Source organism: Rhinoderma darwinii, unplaced genomic scaffold (assembly GCF_050947455.1).
Source record: "Rhinoderma darwinii isolate aRhiDar2 unplaced genomic scaffold, aRhiDar2.hap1 Scaffold_2033, whole genome shotgun sequence".
NCBI classification, from domain to species: domain Eukaryota; kingdom Metazoa; phylum Chordata; class Amphibia; order Anura; family Rhinodermatidae; genus Rhinoderma; species Rhinoderma darwinii.
The window spans coordinates 25,762-44,390 of NW_027462386.1; the positions used below are offsets into that span (position 1 = coordinate 25,762).

Here is an 18,629-nt window from a genome sequence, read left to right on the forward strand (position 1 = left end):
AAAATCTAAACGACATAATAAAAATTCGACCGCACCACGGATTCCCAGACAGTCTCCCACAATGGTACTAGCGAGGCCTTAAGCTGTGTAACTTCTGCGATCTGACGAGAGCAGGCACATTCAGCTTAGAATGGCCATTGACGTTAAATGCTTTAATCCATAGTCCTATTTAATCTATTGTGAAACAAAATCTAAACGACATAATAAAAAGTCAACCGCACCACGGATTCCCAGACAGTCTCCCACACTGGTACTATCGAGGCGTTAAGCTGTGTAACTTCTGCGATCTAACGAGAGCAGGCACATCCAGCTTAGAATGGCCATTGACATTAAAGGCTTTAATCCATAGTCCTTTTTTTTTTTTTTGCAATTATTTTTATTATAATTTTCAAATAAACAACAAATGTTACATAAAGTGCTTCATATACAAGTATATATCAATGCTTCAAAATAGTCCATCTTGCACGCAAAACTTTTAACAGAGAACCAGAAACAAGGGGAGGTACAGGGGGGAAGGTTAGGAGGGAAGGGAAATTGCTGATATCTGTGTTATCTCCATCTCCACTTTATGATATATTATCCAGGGATTCCAAAAGGCGATATAAGAAGCATATCTCTGTTGTCTTAGATAAAAAATGCGTTCATATACACAATGCGTTGACACCCTAGCTATTACCTCCTCTTGTGTGGGTGGTATTGGAGACTTCCAGGCTTTAGCTATCAATAACTTCGCTGTGAGCAAAACATGGCACACTAAGGGTCGGTAAATCGGCGGGAACTTTTCTATCTCCAAGGATAATAATGCTACCCCTGGCTCCTGGACAACAGGAATCTTCAAGACCTCTGATAGTAGTTGAAAAATGTTGGCCCAAAAGGTCCTCAGGTGGGGACATCCCCAAAATATATGATATAGCGAGCCCTCTTGACCACAGTTACGCCAACATAGGTTAGAGGTTTGAGGATATATCCTCGCCAGTTTGGTCGGAGTATAGTACCATCGCAACAGAACCTTATGGAAAACTTCCAAAAGGTTCATGCAAACTGAGGACTTCAAAGTCCATTTAATCGCTGTTTCCCATTGTGCCATGGAGAAAGATTTCCCCATGTCCCTTTCCCAGTTCAGAAAGTGTGCTCGCCTAGAAGTCTCCACATCCCCATTCATTGCATCATATATTCTAGCCGTAAGGTTGCTACCCCCCCAGCCAGATCCAGACAGAAGTGCCACCGCTGATTTGGATGCTTGGAGTCCGGTCAGAGGCGAGGACGTCAGATAAGATTTAATCTGAGTATATTTATAAATATCTCTCTCCGAGATCCCAAACTGTCTCTGAATGTTGTTAAAGGACTTCATCTCTTTCCCCAAAAATAGATCAGAAACGTACTGGATACCGTTCACCGGCCAGTGTTTGATTCCTAGGTTGGGGATTAATGTTTCAAGTACTCCCAACGGTATCTGAGTCGTGCCTCTCCCCGGAATCCCCGCGGGTTGCGCCATGAAATAAAGCCAACATTGTATTGCAACTTTAATTGTAGGGATGTTGGGAAGGAGAAGGTCAGGCCTCAAGGCATAGGCCATCAGTACTGTAGACAACGGCAGCCCCCCTATCAATTGTTGTTCGATCGCTGGCCAGCTAACTCCAGAAGAGCAAGTAAACCATTTTTCAGATTGTTTTACTACAAATGTTCTATGATAAGCTAAGAGATTAGGTACTCCCAGCCCCCCTCTATGCTTCCGTTTCAACAGGAGGGACGTTGCTATTCTAGGCCTCCTTCCTCCCCATAAAAAGTTTTGAAGCTGCTTCTGGAACCTAGAGAACCATATTTGAGGTATAGGGATTGGTAGGGTGCGTAAGTAGTATAATATTTTGGGTAGTATGAACATCTTATAGCACACATTGCGTCCTAACCATGAAGGCTCGTGCAAAGCAATTTGATCCAATTCCCTCTGTAAGGACATTAGAAGAGGATCAAAATTTATTTTGGGAAGTTGCGACAAGGGGTAGCTGATTTGAATTCCCAGATAAGGAATTGAAGAGTTTTCCCATTGATATGGGAACTCTGTTATTATAGATTGTTTCAGGGACGGAGAGATGAAAATCCCAAGAATTTGAGATTTAGATGCATTCACTTTATAGTAGGATACTAATCCAAATTTAGAGATGACTTGAGAAATTTCCCTTAGGGAGGATAAAGGGTCAGTGATGGTCAAAATTATATCATCTGCGAATAGTCCAATTTTATGTTGTCGAAACCCTACTGGGATACCCCGAATCAGCAAGTTAGATCTTATAGATTCTGCTAATGGTTCCATAACTAGCGTAAACAATAAGGGGGACAGCGGGCACCCCTGCCTGGTACCATTAGTAATGTTAAAGGGGGATCCATAGTCCTTTTTAATCGATTGTGAAACAAAATCTAAACGACATAATAAAAAGTCAACCGCACCACGGATTCCCAGACAGTCTCCCACACTGGTACTAGCGAGGCCTTAAGCTGTGTAACTTCTGCGATCTGACGAGAGCAGGCACATTCAGCTTAGAATGGCCATTGACATTAAAAGCCTTAATCCATAGTCCTATTTAATCTATTGTGAAACAAAATCTAAACGACATAATAAAAAGTCAACCGCACCACGGATTCCCAGACAGTCTCCCACACTGGTACTAGCGAGGCTTTAAGCTGTGTAACTTCTGCGATCTGACGAGAGCAGGCACATTCAGCTTAGAATGGCCATTGACATTAAAAGCTTTAATCCATAGTCCTTTTTAATCGATTGTGAAACAAAATCTAAACGACATAATAAAAATTCAACCGCACCACGGATTCCCAGACAGTCTCCCACACTGGTACTAGCGAGGCCTTAAGCTGTGTAACTTCTGCGATCTGACGAGAGCAGGGACATTCAGCTTAGAATGGCCATTGACATTAAATGCTTTAATCCATAGTCCTTTTTAATCGATTGTGAAACAAAATCTAAACGACATAATAAAAATTCGACCGCACCACGGATTCCCAGACAGTCTCCCACAATGGTACTAGCGAGGCCTTAAGCTGTGTAACTTCTGCGATCTGACGAGAGCAGGCACATTCAGCTTAGAATGGCCATTGACGTTAAATGCTTTAATCCATAGTCCTATTTAATCTATTGTGAAACAAAATCTAAACGACATAATAAAAAGTCAACCGCACCACGGATTCCCAGACAGTCTCCCACACTGGTACTATCGAGGCGTTAAGCTGTGTAACTTCTGCGATCTAACGAGAGCAGGCACATCCAGCTTAGAATGGCCATTGACATTAAAGGCTTTAATCCATAGTCCTTTTTAATCGATTGTGAAACAAAATCTAAACGACATAATAAAAAGTCAACCGCACCACGGATTCCCAGACAGTCTCCCACACTGGTACTAGCGAGGCCTTAAGCTGTGTAACTTCTGCGATCTGACGAGAGCAGGCACATTCAGCTTAGAATGGCCATTGACATTAAAAGCCTTAATCCATAGTCCTATTTAATCTATTGTGAAACAAAATCTAAACAACATAATAAAAAGTCAACCGCACCACGGATTCCCAGACAGTCTCCCACACTGGTACTAGCGAGGCCTTAAGCTGTGTAACTTCTGCGATCTGACGAGAGTAGGGACATTCAGCTTAGAATGGCCATTGACATTAAATGCTTTAATCCATAGTCCTTTTTAATCGATTGTGAAACAAAATCTAAACGACATAATGAAAATTCAACCGCACCACGGATTCCCAGACAGTCTCCCACACTGGTACTAGCGAGGCCTTAAGCTGTGTAACTTCTGCGTTCTGACGAGAGCAGGCACATTCAGCTTAGAATGGCCATTGACGTTAAATGCTTTAATCCATAGTCCTATTTAAACTATTGTGAAACAAAATCTAAACGACATAATAAAAAGTCAACTTCACCACGGATTCCCAAACAGTCTCCCACACTGGTACTAGCGAGGCCTTAAGCTGTGTAACTTCTGCGATCTGACGAGAGCAGGCACATTCAGCTTAGAATGGCCATTGACATTAAATGCTTTAATCCATAGTCCTTTTTAATCGATTGTGAAACAAAATCTAAACGACATAATAAAAAGTCAACCGCACCACGGATTCCCAGACAGTCTCCCACACTGGTACTAGCGAGGCCTTAAGCTGTGTAACTTCTGCGATCTGACGAGAGCAGGGACATTCATCTTAGAATGGCCATTGACATTAAATGCTTTAATCCATAGTCCTTTTTAATCGATTGTGAAACAAAATCTAAACGACATAATAAAAATTCAACCGCACCACGGATTCCCAGACAGTCTCCCACACTGGTACTAGCGAGGCCTTAAGCTGTGTAACTTCTGCGATCTGACGAGAGCAGGCACATTCAGCTTAGAATGGCCATTGACATTAAATGCTTTAATCCATAGTCCTTTTTAATCGATTGTGAAACAAAATCTAAACGACATAATAAAAATTCGACCGCACCACGGATTCCCAGACAGTCTCCCACAATGGTACTAGCGAGGCCTTAAGCTGTGTAACTTCTGCGATCTGACGAGAGCAGGCACATTCAGCTTAGAATGGCCATTGACGTTAAATGCTTTAATCCATAGTCCTATTTAATCTATTGTGAAACAAAATCTAAACGACATAATAAAAAGTCAACCGCACCACGGATTCCCAGACAGTCTCCCACACTGGTACTATCGAGGCGTTAAGCTGTGTAACTTCTGCGATCTAACGAGAGCAGGCACATCCAGCTTAGAATGGCCATTGACATTAAAGGCTTTAATCCATAGTCCTTTTTAATCGATTGTGAAACAAAATCTAAACGACATAATAAAAAGTCAACCGCACCACGGATTCCCAGACAGTCTCCCACACTGGTACTAGCGAGGCCTTAAGCTGTGTAACTTCTGCGATCTGACGAGAGCAGGCACATTCAGCTTAGAATGGCCATTGACATTAAAAGCCTTAATCCATAGTCCTATTTAATCTATTGTGAAACAAAATCTAAACAACATAATAAAAAGTCAACCGCACCACGGATTCCCAGACAGTCTCCCACACTGGTACTAGCGAGGCCTTAAGCTGTGTAACTTCTGCGATCTGACGAGAGTAGGGACATTCAGCTTAGAATGGCCATTGACATTAAATGCTTTAATCCATAGTCCTTTTTAATCGATTGTGAAACAAAATCTAAACGACATAATGAAAATTCAACCGCACCACGGATTCCCAGACAGTCTCCCACACTGGTACTAGCGAGGCCTTAAGCTGTGTAACTTCTGCGTTCTGACGAGAGCAGGCACATTCAGCTTAGAATGGCCATTGACGTTAAATGCTTTAATCCATAGTCCTATTTAAACTATTGTGAAACAAAATCTAAACGACATAATAAAAAGTCAACTTCACCACGGATTCCCAAACAGTCTCCCACACTGGTACTAGCGAGGCCTTAAGCTGTGTAACTTCTGCGATCTGACGAGAGCAGGCACATTCAGCTTAGAATGGCCATTGACATTAAATGCTTTAATCCATAGTCCTTTTTAATCGATTGTGAAACAAAATCTAAACGACATAATAAAAAGTCAACCGCACCACGGATTCCCAGACAGTCTCCCACACTGGTACTAGCGAGGCCTTAAGCTGTGTAACTTCTGCGATCTGACGAGAGCAGGGACATTCATCTTAGAATGGCCATTGACATTAAATGCTTTAATCCATAGTCCTTTTTAATCGATTGTGAAACAAAATCTAAACGACATAATAAAAATTCAACCGCACCACGGATTCCCAGACAGTCTCCCACACTGGTACTAGCGAGGCCTTAAGCTGTGTAACTTCTGCGATCTGACGAGAGCAGGCACATTCAGCTTAGAATGGCCATTGACGTTAAATGCTTTAATCCATAGTCCTATTTAATCTATTGTGAAACAAAATCTAAACGACATAATAAAAAGTAAACTGCACCACGGATTCCCAGACAGTCTCCCACACTGGTACTAGCGAGGCGTTAAGCTGCGTAACTTCTGCGATCTAACGAGAGCAGGCACATTCAGCTTAGAATGGCCATTAACATTAAATGCACTAATCCATAGTCCTTTTTAATCGATTGTGAAACAAAATCTAAACGACATAATAAAAAGTCAACCGCACCACGGATTCCCAGACAGTCTCCCACACTGGTACTAGCGAGGGCTTAAGCTGTGTAATTTCTGCGATCTGACGAGAGCAGGGACATTCAGCTTAGAATGGCCATTGACATTAAATGCTGTAATCCATAGTCCTTTTTAATCGATTGTGAAACAAAATCTAAACGACATAATAAAAATTCAACAGCACCACGGATTCCCAGACAGTCTCCCACACTGGTACTAGCGAGGCCTTAAGCTGTGTAACTTCTGCGATCTGACGAGAGCAGGCACATTCAGCTTAGAATTGCCATTGACGTTAAATGATTTAATCCATAGTCCTATTTAATCTATTGTGAAACAAAATCTAAACGGCATAATAAAAAGTCAACCGCACCACGGATTCCCAGACAGTCTCCCACACTAGTACTAGCGAGGCCTTAAGCTGTGTAACTTCTGCGATCTGACGAGAGCAGGCACATTCAGCTTAGAATGGCCATTGACGTTAAATGCCTTAATCCATAGTCCTATTTAATCTATTGTGAAACAAAATCTAAACGACATAATAAAAAGTCAAAAGGACCACGGATTCCGAGACAGTCTCCCACACTGGTACTAGCGAGGCCTTAAACTGTGTAACTTCTGCGATCTGACGAGAGCAGGCACATTCAGCTTAGAATGGCCATTGACATTAAAAGCCTTAATCCATAGTCCTATTTAATCTATTGTGAAACAAAATCTAAACAACATAATAAAAAGTCAACCGTACCACGGATTCCCAGACAGTCTCCCACACTGGTACTAGCGAGGCCTTTAGCTGTGTAACTTCTGCGATCTGACGAGAGCAGGGACATTCAGCTTAGAATGGCCATCAACATTAAATGCTTTAATCCATAGTCCTTTTTAATCGATTGTGAAACAAAATCTAAACGACATAATAAAAATTCAACCGCACCACGGATTCCCAGACAGTCTCCCACACTGGTACTAGCGAGGCCTTAAGCTGTGTAACTTCTGCGTTCTGACAAGAGCAGGCACATTCAGCTTAGAATGGCCATTGACGTTAAATGCTTTAATCCATAGTCCTATTTAATCTATTGTGAAACAAAATCTAAACGACATAATAAAAAGTCAACCGCACCACGGATTCCCAGACAGTCTCCCACACTGGTACTAGCGAGGCCTTAAGCTGTGTAACTTCTGCGATCTGACGAAAGCAGGCACATTCAGCTTAGAATGGCCATTGACATTAAATACTTTAATCCATAGTCCTTTTTAATCGATTGTGAAACAAAATCTAAACGACATAATAAAAAGTGAACCGCACCACTGATTCCCAGACAGTCTCCCACACTGGTACTAGCGAGGCCTTAAGCTGTGTAACTTCTGCGATCTGACGAGAGCAGGCACATTCAGCTTAGAATGGCCATTGACGTTAAATGCTTTAATCCATAGTCCTATTTAATCTATTGTGAAACAAAATCTAAACGACATAATAAAAAGTCAACCGCACCACGGATTCCCAGACAGTCTCCCACACTGGTACTAGCGAGGCCTTAAGCTGTGTAACTTCTGCGTTCTGACAAGAGGAGGCACATTCAGCTTAGAATGGCCATTGACATTAAATGCTTTAATCCATAGTCCTTTTTAATCGATTGTGAAACAAAATCTAAACGACATAATAAAAAGTCAGCCGCACCACGGATTCCCAGACAGTCTCCCACACTGGTACTAGCGAGGCCTTAAGCTGTGTAACTTCTGCGTTCTGACGAGAGCAGGCACATTCAGCTTAGAATGGCCATTGACGTTAAATGCTTTAATCCATAGTCCTATTTAATCTATTGTGAAACAAAATCTAAACGAGATAATAAAAGGGCAACCGCACCACGGATTCCCAGACAGTCTCCCACACTGGTACTAGCGAGGCCTTAAGCTGTGTAACTTCTGCGATCTGACGAAAGCAGGCACATTCAGCTTAGAATGGCCATTGACATTAAATACTTTAATCCATAGTCCTTTTTAATCGATTGTGAAACAAAATCTAAACGACATGATAAAAAGTCAACCGCACCACGGATTCCCATACAGTCTCCCACACTGGTACTAGCGAGGCCTTAAGCTGTGTAACTTCTGCGATCTGACAAAAGCAGGCACATTCAGCTTAGAATGGCCATTGACATTAAATGCTGTAATCCATAGTCCTTTTTAATCGATTGTGAAACAAAATCTAAACGACATAATAAAAATTCAACAGCACCACGGATTCCCAGACAGTCTCCCACACTGGTACTAGCGAGGCCTTAAACTGTGTAACTTCTGCGATCTGACGAGAGCAGGCACATTCAGCTTAGAATGGCCATTGACGTTAAATGATTTAATCCATAGTCCTATTTAATCTATTGTGAAACAAAATCTAAACGGCATAATAAAAAGTCAACCGCACCACGGATTCCCAGACAGTCTCCCACACTGGTACTAGCGAGGCCTTAAGCTGTGTAACTTCTGCGATCTGACGAGAGCAGGCACATTCAGCTTAGAATGGCCATTGACGTTAAATGCTTTAATCCATAGTCCTATTTAATCTATTGTGAAACAAAATCTAAACGACATAATAAAAAGTCAACCGCACCACGGATTCCCAGACAGTCTCCCACACTGGTACTAGCGAGGCCTTAAGCTGTGTAACTTCTGCGATCTGACGAAAGCAGGCACATTCAGCTTAGAATGGCCATTGACATTAAATACTTTAATCCATAGTCCTTTTTAATCGATTGTGAAACAAAATCTAAACGACATAATAAAAAGTGAACCGCACCACTGATTCCCAGACAGTCTCCCACACTGGTACTAGCGAGGCCTTAAGCTGTGTAACTTCTGCGATCTGACGAGAGCAGGCACATTCAGCTTAGAATGGCCATTGACGTTAAATGCTTTAATCCATAGTCCTATTTAATCTATTGTGAAACAAAATCTAAACGACATAATAAAAAGTCAACCGCACCACGGATTCCCAGACAGTCTCCCACACTGGTACTAGCGAGGCGTTAAGCTGTGTAACTTCTGCGATCTAACGAGAGCAGGCACATCCAGCTTAGAATGGCCATTGACATTAAATGCTTTAATCCATAGTCCTTTTTAATCGATTGTGAAACAAAATCTAAACAACATAATAAAAAGTCAACCGCACCACGGATTCCCAGACAGTCTCCCACACTAGTACTAGCGAGGCCTTAAGCTGTGTAACTTCTGCGATCTGACGAGAGGAGGCACATTCAGCTTAGAATGGCCTTTGACATTAAAAGACTTAATCCATAGTCCTATTTAATCTATTGTGAAACAAAATCTAAACAACATAATAAAAAGTCAACCGCACCACGGATTCCCAGACAGTCTCCCACACTGGTACTAGCGAGGCCTTAAGCTGTGTAACTTCTGCGATCTGACGAGAGGAGGGACATTCAGCTTAGAATGGCCATTGACATTAAATGCTTTAATCCATAGTCCTTTTTAATCGATTGTGAAACAAAATCTAAACGACATAATAAAAAGTCAGCCGCACCACGGATTCCCAGACAGTCTCACACACTGGTACTAGCGAGGCATTAAGCTGTGTAACTTCTGCGATCTGACGAGAGCAGGCACATTCAGCTTAGAATGGCCATTGACATTAAATGCTTTAATCCATAGTCCTTTTTAATCGATTGTGAAACAAAATCTAAACGACATAATAAAAAGTCAACCGCACCACGGATTCCCAGACAGTCTCCCACACTGGTACTAGCGGGGCCTTAAGCTGTGTAACTTCTGCGATCTGACGAGAGCAGGCACATTCAGCTTAGAATAGCCATTGACATTAAATGCTTTAATCCATAGTCCTTTTTAATCGATTGTGAAACAAAATCTAAACGACATAATAAAAATTCAACCGCACCACGGATTCCCAGACAGTCTCCCACACTGGTACTAGCGAGGCCTTAAGCTGTGTAACTTCTGCGATCTGACGAGAGCAGGCACATTCAGCTTAGAATGGCCATTGATGTTAAATGATTTAATCCATAGTCCTATTTAATCTATTGTGAAACAAAATCTAAACGACATAATAAAAAGTCAACCGCACCACGGATTCCCAGACAGTCTCCCACACTGGTACTAGCGAGGCTTTAAGCTGTGTAACTTCTGCGATCTGACGAGAGCAGGCACATTCAGCTTAGAATGGCCATTGACATTAAAAGCTTTAATCCATAGTCCTTTTTAATCGATTGTGAAACAAAATCTAAACGACATAATAAAAATTCAACCGCACCACGGATTCCCAGACAGTCTCCCACACTGGTACTAGCGAGGCCTTAAGCTGTGTAACTTCTGCGATCTGACGAGAGCAGGGACATTCAGCTTAGAATGGCCATTGACATTAAATGCTTTAATCCATAGTCCTTTTTAATCGATTGTGAAACAAAATCTAAACGACATAATAAAAATTCGACCGCACCACGGATTCCCAGACAGTCTCCCACAATGGTACTAGCGAGGCCTTAAGCTGTGTAACTTCTGCGATCTGACGAGAGCAGGCACATTCAGCTTAGAATGGCCATTGACGTTAAATGCTTTAATCCATAGTCCTATTTAATCTATTGTGAAACAAAATCTAAACGACATAATAAAAAGTCAACCGCACCACGGATTCCCAGACAGTCTCCCACACTGGTACTATCGAGGCGTTAAGCTGTGTAACTTCTGCGATCTAACGAGAGCAGGCACATCCAGCTTAGAATGGCCATTGACATTAAAGGCTTTAATCCATAGTCCTTTTTAATCGATTGTGAAACAAAATCTAAACGACATAATAAAAAGTCAACCGCACCACGGATTCCCAGACAGTCTCCCACACTGGTACTAGCGAGGCCTTAAGCTGTGTAACTTCTGCGATCTGACGAGAGCAGGCACATTCAGCTTAGAATGGCCATTGACATTAAAAGCCTTAATCCATAGTCCTATTTAATCTATTGTGAAACAAAATCTAAACAACATAATAAAAAGTCAACCGCACCACGGATTCCCAGACAGTCTCCCACACTGGTACTAGCGAGGCCTTAAGCTGTGTAACTTCTGCGATCTGACGAGAGTAGGGACATTCAGCTTAGAATGGCCATTGACATTAAATGCTTTAATCCATAGTCCTTTTTAATCGATTGTGAAACAAAATCTAAACGACATAATAAAAATTCAACCGCACCACGGATTCCCAGACAGTCTCCCACACTGGTACTAGCGAGGCCTTAAGCTGTGTAACTTCTGCGTTCTGACGAGAGCAGGCACATTCAGCTTAGAATGGCCATTGACGTTAAATGCTTTAATCCATAGTCCTATTTAAACTATTGTGAAACAAAATCTAAACGACATAATAAAAAGTCAACTTCACCACGGATTCCCAAACAGTCTCCCACACTGGTACTAGCGAGGCCTTAAGCTGTGTAACTTCTGCGATCTGACGAGAGCAGGCACATTCAGCTTAGAATGGCCATTGACATTAAATGCTTTAATCCATAGTCCTTTTTAATCGATTGTGAAACAAAATCTAAACGACATAATAAAAAGTCAACCGCACCACGGATTCCCAGACAGTCTCCCACACTGGTACTAGCGAGGCCTTAAGCTGTGTAACTTCTGCGATCTGACGAGAGCAGGCACATTCAGCTTAGAATGGCCATTGATGTTAAAAGCTTTAATCCATAGTCCTATTTAATCTATTGTGAAACAAAATCTAAACGACATAATAAAAGGTAAACTGCACCACGGATTCCCAGACAGTCTCCCACACTGGTACTAGCGAGGCGTTAAGCTGCGTAACTTCTGCGATCTAACGAGAGCAGGCACATTCAGCTTAGAATGGCCATTGACATTCAATGCTTTAATCCATAGTCCTTTTTAATCGATTGTGAAACAAAATCTAAACGACATAATAAAAAGTCAACCGCACCACGGATTCCCAGACAGTCTCCCACACTGGTACTAGCGAGGCCTTAAGCTGTGTAACTTCTGCGATCTGACGAGAGCAGGCACATTCAGCTTAGAATGGCCATTGACGTGAAATGATTTAATCCATAGTCCTATTTAATCTATTGTGAAACACAATCTAAACGACATAATAAAAATTCAACCGCACCACGGATTCCCAGACAGTCTCCCACACTGGTACTAGCGAGGCCTTAAGCTGTGTAACTTCTGCGATCTGACGAGAGCAGGGACATTCAGCTTAGAATGGCCATTGACATTAAATGCTTTAATCCATAGTCCTTTTTAATCGATTGTGAAACAAAATCTAAACAACATAATAAAAATTCAACCGCACCACGGATTCCCAGACAGTCTCCCACACTGGTACTAGCGAGGCCTTAAGCTGTGTAACTTCTGCGATCTGACGAGAGCAGGCACATTCAGCTTAGAATGGCCATTGACGTTAAATGCTTTAATCCATAGTCCTATTTAATCTATTGTGAAACAAAATCAAAACGACATAATAAAAAGTCAACGGCACCACGTATTCCCAGACAGTCTCCCACACTGGTACTAGCGAGGCGTTAAGCTGTGTAACTTCTGCGATCTAACGAGAGCAGGGACATTCAGCTTAGAATGGCCATTGACATTAAATGCTTTAATCCATAGTCCTTTTTAATCGATTGTGAAACAAAATCTAAACGACATAATAAAAATTCAACAGCACAACGGATTCCGAGACAGTCTCCCACACTGGTACTAGCGAGGCCTTAAGCTGGGTAACTTCTGCGATCTGACGAGAGCAGGCACATTCAGCTTAGAATGGCCATTGACGTGAAATTATTTAATCCATAGTCCTATTTAATCTATTGTGAAACAAAATCTAAACGACATAATAAAATGTCAACCGCACCACGGATTCCCAGACAGTCTCCCACACTGGTACTAGGGAGGCTTTAAGCTGTGTAACTTCTGCGATCTAACGAGAGCAGGCACATTCAGCTTAGAATGGCCATTAACATTAAATGCATTAATCCATAGTCCTTTTTAATCGATTGTGAAACAAAATCTAAACGACATAATAAAAAGTCAACCGCACCACGGATTCCCAGACAGTCTCCCACACTGGTACTAGCGAGGGCTTAAGCTGTGTAACTTCTGCGTTCTGACGAGTGCTGGCACATTCAGCTTAGAATGGCCATTGACGCTAAATGCTTGAATCCATAGTCCTATTTAATCTATTGTGAAACACAATCTAAACGACATAATAAAAATTCAACCGCACCACGGATTCCCAGACAGTCTCCCACACTGGTACTAGCGAGGCCTTAAGCTGTGTAACTTCTGCGATCTGACGAGAGCAGGGACATTCAGCTTAGAATGGCCATTGACATTAAATGCTTTTATCCATAGTCCTTTTTAATCGATTGTGAAACAAAATCTAAACGACATAATAAAAATTCAACCGCACCACGGATTCCCAGACAGTCTCCCACACTGGTACTAGCGAGGCCTTAAGCTGTGTAACTTCTGCGATCTGACGAGAGCAGGCACATTCAGCTTAGAATGGCCATTGACGTTAAATGCTTTAATCCATAGTCCTATTTAATCTATTGTGAAACAAAATCAAAACGACATAATAAAAAGTCAACCGCACCACGTATTCCCAGACAGTCTCCCACACTGGTACTAGCGAGGCGTTAAGCTGTGTAACTTCTGCGATCTAACGAGAGCAGGCACATTCAGCTTAGAATGGCCATTAACATTAAACGCTTTAATCCATAGTCCTTTTTAATCGATTGTGAAACAAAATCTAAACGACATAATAAAAAGTCAACCGCACCACGGATTCCCAGACAGTCTCCCACACTGGTACTAGCGAGGCCTTAAGCTGTGTAACTTCTGCGATCTGACGAGAGCAGGCACATTCAGCTTAGAATGGCCATTGACGTTAAATGCTTTAATCCATAGTCCTATTTAATCTATTGTGAAACAAAATCTAAACGACATAATAAAAAGTCAACCGCACCACGGATTCCCAGACAGTCTCCCACACTGGTACTAGCGAGGCGTTAAGCTGTGTAACTTCTGCGATCTAACGAGAGCAGGGACATTCAGCTTAGAATGGCCATTGACGTTAAAGGCTTTAAACCATAGTCCTTTTTAATCGATTGTGAAACAAAATCTAAACGACATAATAAAAATTCAACTGCACCACGGATTCCCAGACAGTCTCCCACACTGGTACTAGCGAGGCCTTAAACTGTGTAACTTCAGCGTTCTGACCAGAGCAGGCACATTCAGCTTAGAATGGCCATTGACATTAAATGCTTTAATCCATAGTCCTATTTAATCTATTGTGAAACAAAATCTAAACGACATAATAAAAAGTCAACCGCACCACGGATTCCCAGACAGTCTCCCACACTGGTACTAGCGAGGCCTTAAGCTGTGTAACTTCTGCGATCTGACGAGAGCAAGCACATTCAGCTTTGAATGGCCATTGACATTAAATGCTTTAATCCATAGTACTTTTTAATCGATTGTGAAACAAAATCTAAACGACATAATAAAAAGTCAACCGCACCACGGATTCCCAGACAGTCTCCCACACTGGTACTAGCGAGGCCTTAAGCTGTGTAACTTCTGCGATCTGACGAGAGCAGGCACATTCAGCTTAGAATGGCCATTGACATTAAATGCTTTAATCCATAGTCCTTTTTAATCGATTGTGAAACAAAATCTAAACGACATAATAAAAAATTCAACCGCACCACGGATTCCCAGACAGTCTCCCACACTGGTACTAGCAAGGACTTAAGCTGTGTAACTTCTGCGATCTGACGAGAGCAGGCACATTCAGCTTAGAATGGCCATTGACATTAAATCCTTTAATCCATAGTCCTATTTAATCTATTGTGAAACAAAATCTAAACTACATAATAAAAAGTCAACAGCACCACGGATTCCCAGACAGTCTCCCACACTGGTACTAGCGAGGCGTTAAGCTGCGTAACTTCTGCGATCTAACGAGAGCAGGCACATTCAGCTTAGAATGGCCATTGACGTTAAATGCTTTAATCCATAGTCCTTTTTAATCGATTGTGAAACAAAATCTAAACAACATAATAAAAAGTCAACCGCACCACGGATTCCCAGACAGTCTCCCACACTGGTACTAGCGAGGACTTAAGCTGTGTAACTTCTGCGATCTGACGAGAGCAGGCACATTCAGCTTAGAATGGCCATTGACATTAAAAGCCTTAATCCATAGTCCTATTTAATCTATTGTGAAACAAAATCTAAACAACATAATAAAAAGTCAACCGCACCACGGATTCCCAGACAGTCTCCCACACTGGTACTAGCGAGGGCTTAAGCTGAGTAACTTCTGCGATCTGACGAGAGCAGGGACATTCAGCTTAGAATGGCCATTGACATTAAATGCTTTAATCCATAGTCCTTTTTAATCGATTGTGAAACAAAATCTAAACGACATAATAAAAATTCAACCGCACCACAGATTCCCAGACAGTCTCCCACACTGGTACTAGCGAGGCCTTAAGCTGTGTAACTTCTGCGATCTGACGAGAGGAGGGACATTCAGCTTAGAATGGCCATTGACATTAAATGCTTTAATCCATAGTCCTATTTAATCTATTGTGAAACAAAATCTAAACAACATAATAAAAAGTCAACCGCACCACGGATTCCCAGACAGTCTCCCACACTGGTACTAGCGAGGCCTTAAGCTGTGTAACTTCTGCGATCTGACGAGAGCAGGCACATTCAGCTTAGAATGGCCATTGACATTAAAAGCCTTAATCCATAGTCCTATTTAATCTATTGTGAAACAAAATCTAAACAACATAATAAAAAGTCAACCGCACCACGGATTCCCAGACAGTCTCCCAAACTGGTACTAGCGAGGCCTTAAGCTGTGTAACTTCTGCGATCTGACGAGAGGAGGGACATTCAGCTTAGAATGGCCATTGACGTTAAATGCTTTAATCCATAGTCCTATTTAATCTATTGTGAAACAAAATCTAAACAACATAATAAAAAGTCAACCGCACCACGGATTCCCAGACAGTCTCCCACACTGGTACTAGCGAGGCCTTAAGCTGTGTAACTTCTGCGATCTGACGAGAGCAGGCACATTCAGCTTAGAATGGCCATTGACATTAAATGCTTTAATCCATAGTCCTTTTTAATCGATTGTGAAACAAAATCTAAACGACATAATAAAAAGGCAACCGCACCACGGATTCCCAGACAGTCTCCCACACTGGTACTAGCGAGGCCTTAAGCTGTGTAACTTCTGCGATCTGACGAGAGCAGGCACATTCAGCTTAGAATGGCCATTGACATTAAAAGCCTTAATCCATAGTCCTTTTTAATCGATTGTGAAACAAAATCTAAACAACATAATAAAAATTCAACCGCACCACGGATTCCCAGACAGTCTCCCACACTGGTACTAGCGAGGCCTTAAGCTGTGTAACTTCTGCGATCTGACGAGAGCAGGCACATTCAGCTTAGAATGGCCATTGACATTAAAAGCCTTAATCCATAGTCCTATTTAATCTATTGTGAAACAAAATCTAAACAACATAATAAAAAGTCAACCACACCACGGATTCCCAGACAGTCTCCCACACTGGTACTAGTGAGGACTTATGCTGTGTAACTTCTGCGTTCTGACGAGAGCAGGCACATTCAGCTTAGAATGACCATTGACGTTAAATGCTTTAATCCATAGTCCTATTTAATCTATTGTGAAACAAAATCTAAACGACATAATAAAAAGTCAACCGCACCACGGATTCCCAGACAGTCTCCCACACTGGTACTAGCGAGGCCTTAAGCTGTGTAACTTCTGCGATCTGACGAGAGCAGGCACATTCAGCTTAGAATGGCCATTGACATTAAATGCTTTAATCCATAGTCCTTTTTAATCGATTGTGAAACAAAATCTAAACGACATAATAAAAAGTCAACCGCACCACGGATTCCCAGTCAGTCTCCCACACTGGTACTAGCGAGGCCTTAAGCTGTGTAACTTCTGCGATCTGACGAGAGCAGGCACATTCAGCTTAGAATGGCCATTGACATTAAATGCCTTAATCCATAGTCCTTTTTAATCGATTGTGAAACAAAATCTAAACGACATAATAAAAAGTCAACCGCACCACGGATTCCCAGACAGTCTCCCACACTGGTACAAGCGAGGCCTTAAGCTGTGCAACTTCTGCGATCTGACGAGAGCAGGGACATTCAGCTAAGAATGGCCATTGACGTTAAATGCTTTAATCCATAGTCCTTTTTAATCGATTGTGAAACAAAATCTAAACGACATAATAAAAATTCAACCGCACCACGGATTCCCAGACAGTCTCCCACACTGGTACTAGCGAGGCGTTAAGCTGTGTAACTTCTGCGATCTAACGAGAGCAGGCACATTCAGCTTAGAATGGCCATTGACATTAAATGCTTTAATCCATAGTCCTTTTTAATCGATTGTGAAACAAAATCTAAACGACATAATAAAAAGTCAACCGCACCACGGATTCCCAGACAGTCTCCCACACTGGTACTAGCGAGGCGTTAAGCTGTGTAACTTCTGCGATCTAACGAGAGCAGGGACATTCAGCTTAGAATGGCCATTGACATTAAAGGCTTTAATCCATAGTCCTTTTTAATCGATTGTGAAACAAAATCTAAACGACATAATAAAAATTCAACCGCACCACGGATTCCCAGACAGTGTCCCACACTGGTACTAGCGAGGCCTTAAGCTGTGTAACTTCTGCGTTCTGACCAGAGCAGGCACATTCAGCTTAGAATGGCCATTGACGTTAAATGCTTTAATCCATAGTCCTATTTAATCTATTGTGAAACAAAATCGAAACGACATAATAAAAAGTCAACCGCACCACGGATTCCCAGACAGTCTCCCACACTGGTACTAGCGAGGCCTTAAGCTGTGTAACTTCTGCGATCTGACGAGAGCAGGCACATTCAGCTTAGAATGGCCATTGACATTAAATGCTTTAATCCATAGTCCATTTTAATCGATTGTGAAACAAAATCTAAACGACATAATAAAAAGTCAACCGCACCACGGATTCCCAGACAGTCTCCCACACTGGTACTAGCGAGGCCTTAAGCTGGGTAACTTCTGCGATCTAACGAGAGCAGGCACATTCAGCTTAGAATGGCCATTGACATTAAAGGCTTTAATCCATAGTCCATTTTAATCGATTGTGAAACAAAATCTAAACGACATAATAAAAAGTCAACCGCACCACGGATTCCCAGACAGTCTCCCACACTGGTACTAGCGAGGCCTTAAGCTGTGTAACTTCTGCGATTTGACGAGAGCAGGCACATTCAGCTTAGAATGGCCATTGACATTAAAAGTCTTAATCCATAGTCCTATTTAATCTATTGTGAAACAAAATCTAAACAACATAATAAAAAGTCAACCGCACC

General features: G+C 41.9%; 85 pseudogenes; all 85 read right to left on the minus strand.

Annotated features, from left to right (window-relative positions):
- Window positions 1-23: 23 nt before the first annotated feature.
- LOC142701357 (5S ribosomal RNA) lies at window positions 24-142 on the minus strand (annotated as a pseudogene).
- Window positions 143-209: 67 nt separating this feature from the next.
- LOC142701339 (5S ribosomal RNA) lies at window positions 210-328 on the minus strand (annotated as a pseudogene).
- A 2,105-nt stretch (window positions 329-2,433) lies between these two features.
- LOC142701361 (5S ribosomal RNA) lies at window positions 2,434-2,552 on the minus strand (annotated as a pseudogene).
- A 67-nt stretch (window positions 2,553-2,619) lies between these two features.
- Window positions 2,620-2,738, minus strand: LOC142701277 (5S ribosomal RNA; annotated as a pseudogene).
- Window positions 2,739-2,805: 67 nt separating this feature from the next.
- Window positions 2,806-2,924, minus strand: LOC142701268 (5S ribosomal RNA; annotated as a pseudogene).
- A 67-nt stretch (window positions 2,925-2,991) lies between these two features.
- On the minus strand, window positions 2,992-3,110 carry LOC142701359 (5S ribosomal RNA; annotated as a pseudogene).
- Window positions 3,111-3,177: 67 nt separating this feature from the next.
- LOC142701340 (5S ribosomal RNA) lies at window positions 3,178-3,296 on the minus strand (annotated as a pseudogene).
- Window positions 3,297-3,363: 67 nt separating this feature from the next.
- On the minus strand, window positions 3,364-3,482 carry LOC142701373 (5S ribosomal RNA; annotated as a pseudogene).
- A 67-nt stretch (window positions 3,483-3,549) lies between these two features.
- LOC142701322 (5S ribosomal RNA) lies at window positions 3,550-3,668 on the minus strand (annotated as a pseudogene).
- A 67-nt stretch (window positions 3,669-3,735) lies between these two features.
- Window positions 3,736-3,854, minus strand: LOC142701197 (5S ribosomal RNA; annotated as a pseudogene).
- A 67-nt stretch (window positions 3,855-3,921) lies between these two features.
- Window positions 3,922-4,040, minus strand: LOC142701293 (5S ribosomal RNA; annotated as a pseudogene).
- Window positions 4,041-4,107: 67 nt separating this feature from the next.
- On the minus strand, window positions 4,108-4,226 carry LOC142701283 (5S ribosomal RNA; annotated as a pseudogene).
- Window positions 4,227-4,293: 67 nt separating this feature from the next.
- On the minus strand, window positions 4,294-4,412 carry LOC142701239 (5S ribosomal RNA; annotated as a pseudogene).
- Window positions 4,413-4,479: 67 nt separating this feature from the next.
- On the minus strand, window positions 4,480-4,598 carry LOC142701360 (5S ribosomal RNA; annotated as a pseudogene).
- A 67-nt stretch (window positions 4,599-4,665) lies between these two features.
- On the minus strand, window positions 4,666-4,784 carry LOC142701341 (5S ribosomal RNA; annotated as a pseudogene).
- Window positions 4,785-4,851: 67 nt separating this feature from the next.
- Window positions 4,852-4,970, minus strand: LOC142701385 (5S ribosomal RNA; annotated as a pseudogene).
- A 67-nt stretch (window positions 4,971-5,037) lies between these two features.
- Window positions 5,038-5,156, minus strand: LOC142701323 (5S ribosomal RNA; annotated as a pseudogene).
- Window positions 5,157-5,223: 67 nt separating this feature from the next.
- Window positions 5,224-5,342, minus strand: LOC142701198 (5S ribosomal RNA; annotated as a pseudogene).
- A 67-nt stretch (window positions 5,343-5,409) lies between these two features.
- Window positions 5,410-5,528, minus strand: LOC142701294 (5S ribosomal RNA; annotated as a pseudogene).
- A 67-nt stretch (window positions 5,529-5,595) lies between these two features.
- LOC142701284 (5S ribosomal RNA) lies at window positions 5,596-5,714 on the minus strand (annotated as a pseudogene).
- A 67-nt stretch (window positions 5,715-5,781) lies between these two features.
- On the minus strand, window positions 5,782-5,900 carry LOC142701240 (5S ribosomal RNA; annotated as a pseudogene).
- A 67-nt stretch (window positions 5,901-5,967) lies between these two features.
- LOC142701396 (5S ribosomal RNA) lies at window positions 5,968-6,086 on the minus strand (annotated as a pseudogene).
- Window positions 6,087-6,153: 67 nt separating this feature from the next.
- Window positions 6,154-6,272, minus strand: LOC142701296 (5S ribosomal RNA; annotated as a pseudogene).
- Window positions 6,273-6,339: 67 nt separating this feature from the next.
- Window positions 6,340-6,458, minus strand: LOC142701188 (5S ribosomal RNA; annotated as a pseudogene).
- Window positions 6,459-6,525: 67 nt separating this feature from the next.
- On the minus strand, window positions 6,526-6,644 carry LOC142701428 (5S ribosomal RNA; annotated as a pseudogene).
- A 67-nt stretch (window positions 6,645-6,711) lies between these two features.
- Window positions 6,712-6,830, minus strand: LOC142701408 (5S ribosomal RNA; annotated as a pseudogene).
- Window positions 6,831-6,897: 67 nt separating this feature from the next.
- LOC142701394 (5S ribosomal RNA) lies at window positions 6,898-7,016 on the minus strand (annotated as a pseudogene).
- A 67-nt stretch (window positions 7,017-7,083) lies between these two features.
- On the minus strand, window positions 7,084-7,202 carry LOC142701318 (5S ribosomal RNA; annotated as a pseudogene).
- A 67-nt stretch (window positions 7,203-7,269) lies between these two features.
- On the minus strand, window positions 7,270-7,388 carry LOC142701220 (5S ribosomal RNA; annotated as a pseudogene).
- A 67-nt stretch (window positions 7,389-7,455) lies between these two features.
- On the minus strand, window positions 7,456-7,574 carry LOC142701352 (5S ribosomal RNA; annotated as a pseudogene).
- Window positions 7,575-7,641: 67 nt separating this feature from the next.
- On the minus strand, window positions 7,642-7,760 carry LOC142701417 (5S ribosomal RNA; annotated as a pseudogene).
- A 67-nt stretch (window positions 7,761-7,827) lies between these two features.
- LOC142701208 (5S ribosomal RNA) lies at window positions 7,828-7,946 on the minus strand (annotated as a pseudogene).
- Window positions 7,947-8,013: 67 nt separating this feature from the next.
- On the minus strand, window positions 8,014-8,132 carry LOC142701282 (5S ribosomal RNA; annotated as a pseudogene).
- A 67-nt stretch (window positions 8,133-8,199) lies between these two features.
- On the minus strand, window positions 8,200-8,318 carry LOC142701377 (5S ribosomal RNA; annotated as a pseudogene).
- Window positions 8,319-8,385: 67 nt separating this feature from the next.
- LOC142701460 (5S ribosomal RNA) lies at window positions 8,386-8,504 on the minus strand (annotated as a pseudogene).
- A 67-nt stretch (window positions 8,505-8,571) lies between these two features.
- On the minus strand, window positions 8,572-8,690 carry LOC142701397 (5S ribosomal RNA; annotated as a pseudogene).
- Window positions 8,691-8,757: 67 nt separating this feature from the next.
- Window positions 8,758-8,876, minus strand: LOC142701223 (5S ribosomal RNA; annotated as a pseudogene).
- A 67-nt stretch (window positions 8,877-8,943) lies between these two features.
- On the minus strand, window positions 8,944-9,062 carry LOC142701356 (5S ribosomal RNA; annotated as a pseudogene).
- A 67-nt stretch (window positions 9,063-9,129) lies between these two features.
- Window positions 9,130-9,248, minus strand: LOC142701367 (5S ribosomal RNA; annotated as a pseudogene).
- A 67-nt stretch (window positions 9,249-9,315) lies between these two features.
- Window positions 9,316-9,434, minus strand: LOC142701423 (5S ribosomal RNA; annotated as a pseudogene).
- Window positions 9,435-9,501: 67 nt separating this feature from the next.
- Window positions 9,502-9,620, minus strand: LOC142701388 (5S ribosomal RNA; annotated as a pseudogene).
- A 253-nt stretch (window positions 9,621-9,873) lies between these two features.
- LOC142701206 (5S ribosomal RNA) lies at window positions 9,874-9,992 on the minus strand (annotated as a pseudogene).
- Window positions 9,993-10,059: 67 nt separating this feature from the next.
- Window positions 10,060-10,178, minus strand: LOC142701233 (5S ribosomal RNA; annotated as a pseudogene).
- Window positions 10,179-10,245: 67 nt separating this feature from the next.
- On the minus strand, window positions 10,246-10,364 carry LOC142701278 (5S ribosomal RNA; annotated as a pseudogene).
- Window positions 10,365-10,431: 67 nt separating this feature from the next.
- On the minus strand, window positions 10,432-10,550 carry LOC142701270 (5S ribosomal RNA; annotated as a pseudogene).
- A 67-nt stretch (window positions 10,551-10,617) lies between these two features.
- On the minus strand, window positions 10,618-10,736 carry LOC142701362 (5S ribosomal RNA; annotated as a pseudogene).
- Window positions 10,737-10,803: 67 nt separating this feature from the next.
- LOC142701342 (5S ribosomal RNA) lies at window positions 10,804-10,922 on the minus strand (annotated as a pseudogene).
- Window positions 10,923-10,989: 67 nt separating this feature from the next.
- On the minus strand, window positions 10,990-11,108 carry LOC142701409 (5S ribosomal RNA; annotated as a pseudogene).
- A 67-nt stretch (window positions 11,109-11,175) lies between these two features.
- Window positions 11,176-11,294, minus strand: LOC142701326 (5S ribosomal RNA; annotated as a pseudogene).
- A 67-nt stretch (window positions 11,295-11,361) lies between these two features.
- Window positions 11,362-11,480, minus strand: LOC142701199 (5S ribosomal RNA; annotated as a pseudogene).
- Window positions 11,481-11,547: 67 nt separating this feature from the next.
- LOC142701295 (5S ribosomal RNA) lies at window positions 11,548-11,666 on the minus strand (annotated as a pseudogene).
- Window positions 11,667-11,733: 67 nt separating this feature from the next.
- On the minus strand, window positions 11,734-11,852 carry LOC142701215 (5S ribosomal RNA; annotated as a pseudogene).
- A 67-nt stretch (window positions 11,853-11,919) lies between these two features.
- On the minus strand, window positions 11,920-12,038 carry LOC142701387 (5S ribosomal RNA; annotated as a pseudogene).
- A 67-nt stretch (window positions 12,039-12,105) lies between these two features.
- LOC142701421 (5S ribosomal RNA) lies at window positions 12,106-12,224 on the minus strand (annotated as a pseudogene).
- Window positions 12,225-12,291: 67 nt separating this feature from the next.
- LOC142701271 (5S ribosomal RNA) lies at window positions 12,292-12,410 on the minus strand (annotated as a pseudogene).
- A 67-nt stretch (window positions 12,411-12,477) lies between these two features.
- LOC142701241 (5S ribosomal RNA) lies at window positions 12,478-12,596 on the minus strand (annotated as a pseudogene).
- Window positions 12,597-12,663: 67 nt separating this feature from the next.
- Window positions 12,664-12,782, minus strand: LOC142701227 (5S ribosomal RNA; annotated as a pseudogene).
- A 67-nt stretch (window positions 12,783-12,849) lies between these two features.
- On the minus strand, window positions 12,850-12,968 carry LOC142701407 (5S ribosomal RNA; annotated as a pseudogene).
- A 253-nt stretch (window positions 12,969-13,221) lies between these two features.
- LOC142701419 (5S ribosomal RNA) lies at window positions 13,222-13,340 on the minus strand (annotated as a pseudogene).
- A 67-nt stretch (window positions 13,341-13,407) lies between these two features.
- On the minus strand, window positions 13,408-13,526 carry LOC142701272 (5S ribosomal RNA; annotated as a pseudogene).
- A 67-nt stretch (window positions 13,527-13,593) lies between these two features.
- On the minus strand, window positions 13,594-13,712 carry LOC142701242 (5S ribosomal RNA; annotated as a pseudogene).
- A 67-nt stretch (window positions 13,713-13,779) lies between these two features.
- On the minus strand, window positions 13,780-13,898 carry LOC142701383 (5S ribosomal RNA; annotated as a pseudogene).
- Window positions 13,899-13,965: 67 nt separating this feature from the next.
- Window positions 13,966-14,084, minus strand: LOC142701432 (5S ribosomal RNA; annotated as a pseudogene).
- Window positions 14,085-14,151: 67 nt separating this feature from the next.
- LOC142701389 (5S ribosomal RNA) lies at window positions 14,152-14,270 on the minus strand (annotated as a pseudogene).
- Window positions 14,271-14,523: 253 nt separating this feature from the next.
- Window positions 14,524-14,642, minus strand: LOC142701320 (5S ribosomal RNA; annotated as a pseudogene).
- Window positions 14,643-14,709: 67 nt separating this feature from the next.
- On the minus strand, window positions 14,710-14,828 carry LOC142701433 (5S ribosomal RNA; annotated as a pseudogene).
- A 68-nt stretch (window positions 14,829-14,896) lies between these two features.
- Window positions 14,897-15,015, minus strand: LOC142701405 (5S ribosomal RNA; annotated as a pseudogene).
- A 67-nt stretch (window positions 15,016-15,082) lies between these two features.
- Window positions 15,083-15,201, minus strand: LOC142701184 (5S ribosomal RNA; annotated as a pseudogene).
- Window positions 15,202-15,268: 67 nt separating this feature from the next.
- LOC142701246 (5S ribosomal RNA) lies at window positions 15,269-15,387 on the minus strand (annotated as a pseudogene).
- A 67-nt stretch (window positions 15,388-15,454) lies between these two features.
- LOC142701370 (5S ribosomal RNA) lies at window positions 15,455-15,573 on the minus strand (annotated as a pseudogene).
- Window positions 15,574-15,826: 253 nt separating this feature from the next.
- Window positions 15,827-15,945, minus strand: LOC142701434 (5S ribosomal RNA; annotated as a pseudogene).
- A 67-nt stretch (window positions 15,946-16,012) lies between these two features.
- Window positions 16,013-16,131, minus strand: LOC142701411 (5S ribosomal RNA; annotated as a pseudogene).
- A 67-nt stretch (window positions 16,132-16,198) lies between these two features.
- On the minus strand, window positions 16,199-16,317 carry LOC142701436 (5S ribosomal RNA; annotated as a pseudogene).
- Window positions 16,318-16,384: 67 nt separating this feature from the next.
- Window positions 16,385-16,503, minus strand: LOC142701207 (5S ribosomal RNA; annotated as a pseudogene).
- Window positions 16,504-16,570: 67 nt separating this feature from the next.
- Window positions 16,571-16,689, minus strand: LOC142701243 (5S ribosomal RNA; annotated as a pseudogene).
- Window positions 16,690-16,756: 67 nt separating this feature from the next.
- On the minus strand, window positions 16,757-16,875 carry LOC142701429 (5S ribosomal RNA; annotated as a pseudogene).
- A 67-nt stretch (window positions 16,876-16,942) lies between these two features.
- LOC142701213 (5S ribosomal RNA) lies at window positions 16,943-17,061 on the minus strand (annotated as a pseudogene).
- Window positions 17,062-17,128: 67 nt separating this feature from the next.
- On the minus strand, window positions 17,129-17,247 carry LOC142701453 (5S ribosomal RNA; annotated as a pseudogene).
- Window positions 17,248-17,314: 67 nt separating this feature from the next.
- LOC142701412 (5S ribosomal RNA) lies at window positions 17,315-17,433 on the minus strand (annotated as a pseudogene).
- A 67-nt stretch (window positions 17,434-17,500) lies between these two features.
- LOC142701426 (5S ribosomal RNA) lies at window positions 17,501-17,619 on the minus strand (annotated as a pseudogene).
- A 67-nt stretch (window positions 17,620-17,686) lies between these two features.
- On the minus strand, window positions 17,687-17,805 carry LOC142701390 (5S ribosomal RNA; annotated as a pseudogene).
- Window positions 17,806-17,872: 67 nt separating this feature from the next.
- LOC142701416 (5S ribosomal RNA) lies at window positions 17,873-17,991 on the minus strand (annotated as a pseudogene).
- Window positions 17,992-18,058: 67 nt separating this feature from the next.
- On the minus strand, window positions 18,059-18,177 carry LOC142701437 (5S ribosomal RNA; annotated as a pseudogene).
- Window positions 18,178-18,244: 67 nt separating this feature from the next.
- Window positions 18,245-18,363, minus strand: LOC142701210 (5S ribosomal RNA; annotated as a pseudogene).
- Window positions 18,364-18,430: 67 nt separating this feature from the next.
- On the minus strand, window positions 18,431-18,549 carry LOC142701287 (5S ribosomal RNA; annotated as a pseudogene).
- Between the last annotated feature and the right edge of the window lie 80 nt (window positions 18,550-18,629).